This window comes from Miscanthus floridulus, chromosome 8, assembly GCF_019320115.1.
Source record: "Miscanthus floridulus cultivar M001 chromosome 8, ASM1932011v1, whole genome shotgun sequence".
In the NCBI taxonomy this organism is placed as follows: Eukaryota; Viridiplantae; Streptophyta; class Magnoliopsida; order Poales; family Poaceae; genus Miscanthus; species Miscanthus floridulus.
In genome coordinates, this window is record NC_089587.1 from 33,206,582 (window position 1) to 33,211,260 (window position 4,679).

The window sequence follows — 4,679 nt, forward strand, 5'->3', positions numbered from 1 at the left end:
GCTAGTCAGCAGCATCCTCAGTTAGAAGGAAGGCTAGCTGTAGCCTGTAGGCACGTAGACGAGTATATCGATCGGATGATGTGATTATGAATGAAATAAATACACAGCCATGCATGTCATGAAGCGAGCAAGAGGAACCCAGGTATTTGTCCCTTTTAGCTAGCAGCTGTTCAGACAAGCCTTTCAGAGGGACGGGGGGCAGGCAGAGGTCAACCACTAACGCTTTGTTTTTCTGTCACGGATTGGCAGCTCAGATCCAGACGACAAGGCGGTCAGGATCCCAAACCGAAAAAATAAAGAAAAAACAGAGCGAGAAATGCTTTTGGAATCGAGCCAGATTGGCAGATTGGGTCACATGATCTATCGAGCACCTAGTTGCTCACTCCCTCGTGCATGCATATGCTGCCTAGCTAAGACAAAACCTAAAAGATCTCACTGCTGCAATGTAAAGTATGGACGCACCATTTAGCCCATGAACTTTGCTAAAAGCTCTTTCTTTTAGCTACTAAGTTTCTGTGATTAATCTACTTTAGTTTAACCTCTGTTTCTGACTTCCTCTCTCTCTTTCTGTGTGTGTACGCGTGTTCGTGTGTGTGTATATATATGCGTGACCCTTGCATTGGCACAAACTAAACACAAGGAAGGAGTCCACTAAAGCAGACATCATTTCTTGCTACACTGTTCAACACCAGTCAATGTAGAAGGACAAGGCCTGTGTCCAACTCTCCCTTATTTTATTCGCACATCACTACCTTGCTTATGCTTGTTGCCCCTTCCCTCTCTACCTTCTTCATATCATTGTTGTCCTCCTCCTTCCTTCCCCTTTCCTGCTCCTACTCCTACCTGCACATACTATTCTGACGATGAGATCCAGCCATGGCGGAATAGAGAGAGACTGATCGATGGTAGCTTAGTATACAAGATGGTAGCTAGAGAAGAGCAAGTGATGAGAGACGAGGTCAAGGGTAAGGGGGGTACTAGTTGATATCCTTGAGGATGACCAGGAGAGATCAATCGATAACAACAAGCTGCTAGACCTCAACGAGGGTTTCGATGCGGAGAGCGAAGAAGGGGAAGTTGGCGATGATGAGGAAGACGAAGGTGAGGAGGGCGACGACGATGGCGGTAGCACCACTGATGTTGGTGGTGGGAGTGGGAGCTCAAGCAACAATAGCAGTACCAACAACAATTCGGAGAGCAAGAAGGCAGACGCCAAGGGAGGCAGCAAGTCAGAGGTGAGCGGTGAGCAGAGGGTTCCATCGGTGCGGCAGTACAACCGGTCGAAGCTACCCCGGCTCCGGTGGACTCCTGACCTCCACATGGCCTTCGTCCATGCCGTTGAGAGGCTTGGTGGGCAAGAGAGTAAGTACTAGCTAGCAGCTTGATCATATATATATATATAGAAGGTCATGATTTATTGCAGTTCAATTAGAGGAGAATGATGTTTTTACTAATATATATAATCCTCCAATTTTATTGACAGGAGCGACCCCTAAGCTGGTGCTTCAGATGATGAATGTTAGGGGCCTCAGCATTGCTCATGTAAAAAGCCACCTGCAGGTGTGGTAGATCTACTACAAATCCGTTGCCGAATGATCACACTAGCTATCTACCAGCAGATAACCAATTTGGTGTTAACGTTGTTACCTATATTGTTGTAGCACTCTTTCTGAATTCTGATGATAATGATACACACTAATTTATTTTCAGATGTACAGAAGCAAGAAACTAGACCAAGATGGTCGCCCGAGGGGAGCTGTTTCCTCAGGTTTTCATAGAACAAAAATCCTCTCGATCTGCATGCATATATAGATTTCTACCCCTCCTATAAGATTAACAGCGATCATCCATGTATTGTTGATTCGGTGTGCAGTGTATTCCCCAATGGATTTCCATTTCATGAGAGCCGATCGGCGCTTCCACGACATGTCCTTCTTCCAAAGAGCAGCCGCGCTCTCCTCCTCCTCCAGGCTGGAACGCGGCAGCTTCTTCGCGTCGAGGAACTGCAGCGCTCCGGAGTTGAGACGGCTCTATGGACTCCACCATCGCCCGCCTCCGACCCAAACTTTCGACTTCCGAAATTCCAGTTTCAGGTATGTATATATGCATTCAGTTCTTTACACTGAGCTCCTCTGACTCCCGACAAAGACAGTATATATATGAGCCAAAGCAAACCCTAATTATATTGTTCGTTCCATCAAAAAAAATTATATTGTTCGTTTCTGGCCAGAAATCATGAGTGGGCGTCGTCGAATCAGCAAGAGGCGATCACAGTCTCCAGGAATCACGTCACACCACCGTCGACTTCGCCACAGACACACCCGCTTGCATCTTCCGCAGCGCTGAGGAGCGATCGGCGGTGGTGGCCTTTCACTGACGCCGGCGCTGCTGCTGTCGCCGCCGGCGAGCACAGAGCAGAGATAGGAACTAATGTAAAGTTCGAAAGTTGCATCGGGAGCAGTTCTCAGCCACTTTCGTTGGCCATGTCGCCGGCCGTGTCCCGAGAACGTCGTCTTCCGTTCAGATGGCGGCACGGGGGAAGCGGAAGCGGTAGAGATGTCGTCGTGGGCTACCCGGGTAGCAGCGGCTCCAAGATCACAACAAGATCGTCGGATCCAGTCGTCATCGACGATGGTCTGCAACTCGAGGTACCGTACGTACGTGCTCATTTATATGGGACGTTCAAACCGCGCTCTAGCTAGCCCTAGATCCGTTCAGCTGATCATCACTGACACCCCACATTGTATGTGTGATCATTTCAGCGGCAGAATTCGAAGCACGTCGTAGAACCAACAAGGGCCTCCGCCGCTCCGCCGGACGAGGCGTGCCTCATCAAGCGGCGGCCGTCGCCGGTGGAGGCCCAAGATGCGACGCCGGACCTACAACTCAGCTTGTCCCCTTCCTCGGTGTTGGCCAAGAAGAGAAAGGCAATATCGTCGTCTTCCATGGACACCACCAGCTGCGAGTTCTCGATCTCTCTCTCGCTGTCGCCACCCGCCGCTGCAGTTTCCATGCAGGACCAGCGGCAAGAAAAGACAAGACGAAGCAGCGACAGCAACGGCGGAGGTGAAGGCGTTCTTGGGCAGAGTACTTTGGATCTGACCATGTCGATCAGAGCATTGGAGTGAGATCTTTCAAGTACTTTGGCCCATCAGCAAGGCCTTCCAAAACTTGCACACTGCGCCATGCAATAAACACCGTTAATTTAACCTCCTTGTCCCAGTACATAGATATATCATATGTGGATGCATGTCATGCTTGGTTATTGTTTCTAGGAAGACCACTGCTGCCTCTCTGATATTTGGCCCTTATGTAAGCATGGCCACATGATCGATCGCTACCTTTGTTCTTTTGTGACAGCATCTTTGGGAAACAAAACCCCAGCAAGACTACACAACAATTTTAATCGGTACGTAGTACAAGTTGTTGTTATGCATTTGGGTGTTTGAAAGTGCATAACTATATGTGGCGATATAGACATTCAAGGTTCACCTCCTCCGTATTTCTGCATTTTGGTTTTTGTATGGCTGCAAGTAGTTTTTTTTTCATAGACCATTGTACTAGCCCACCATATATCAGCATGTGCTTCTGCACGGGTTAGAACTAGAATCTTAGAAATATAATTATATCATGTTTAATACCTCAACAAATAAATAGTAGTTATCTTTGTGCTATCTTTTTGTTCATTTTCCAATGCAATATGTGTATATATCCCTGCAATTTTTATCCAGTGGTGATAAACTTATCAACTACTACGTATGGTAGGAGAATGTATAAGTGTTATAAGTTTATGTTTAATGCTAACAACTAATAAAAATTAGTTTATCCTTTGTTTGTTTTAACATAGTATGCATATAGATACATGGTATCTCATTATCTAAAAAGATACATGGTATCTATTTGGCTATCATAAAACTTATCAGTTACTGACTTTAGTAAAAAGTATTTGTCACATTGACCTTGGATGGTATTTGATGCACATATATATATATTTGGTCAGTAATACCTTCTAAAATGTGAAATTCATGAGATTTCGCATATATGTTTCATTACCAATATACAAATATATCTTACATATTTCCAAACTGAATAATTTAAAAGCTATTGATGTTTTAGTTTTTAAGTTTTGACCAAATCTTGTTCTAAACAACATGTTTTCGTGGTGGGGAGAGCGAGTACTCTATGTTTTTTTAATCCTTAACCATAGCTATTCTCCCTCTTCACAATGCCTTCACGTGTCTAGAAAATGCATTTAACGGAAACATTAGGTTAAATTATAGTGCTTGTCATTGCAACCCATCTCTCATGTCATCATAAATCTAGATTTTTGACATTTAAATTTTCATCTTATTAGTTTGCTACAAATATTATCCAAAATTAAGTCGAAACTCTTGTTCATATTATAATTTTATTTAAAACTTTCATTTTGTATTTATTAAAAGTAAGGACCTTAGGTTGTAGATTGCACTCTTAAGTACTACTATAACACAATCAGTAAAACACTCACCACGGCATTCAAGATTGTTGGTAAAGCTTGAAATAAGATCTAGGAGAGCCAACCATACAAACCTCAAAAGGATATTGTTATTTAAACATAATATTCACTATTTACTTCAAAAGAATCTCAGACCAATGAGGTCATGGACACCTTTGGTATGCACTAACCTCCTCTATTTTGT

General features: G+C 44.2%; 1 pseudogene; it reads left to right on the forward strand.

The window, feature by feature from the left end:
• Positions 1–645: 645 nt before the first annotated feature.
• Positions 646–3,533, forward strand: LOC136471531 (uncharacterized; annotated as a pseudogene).
• Positions 3,534–4,679: the final 1,146 nt, after the last annotated feature.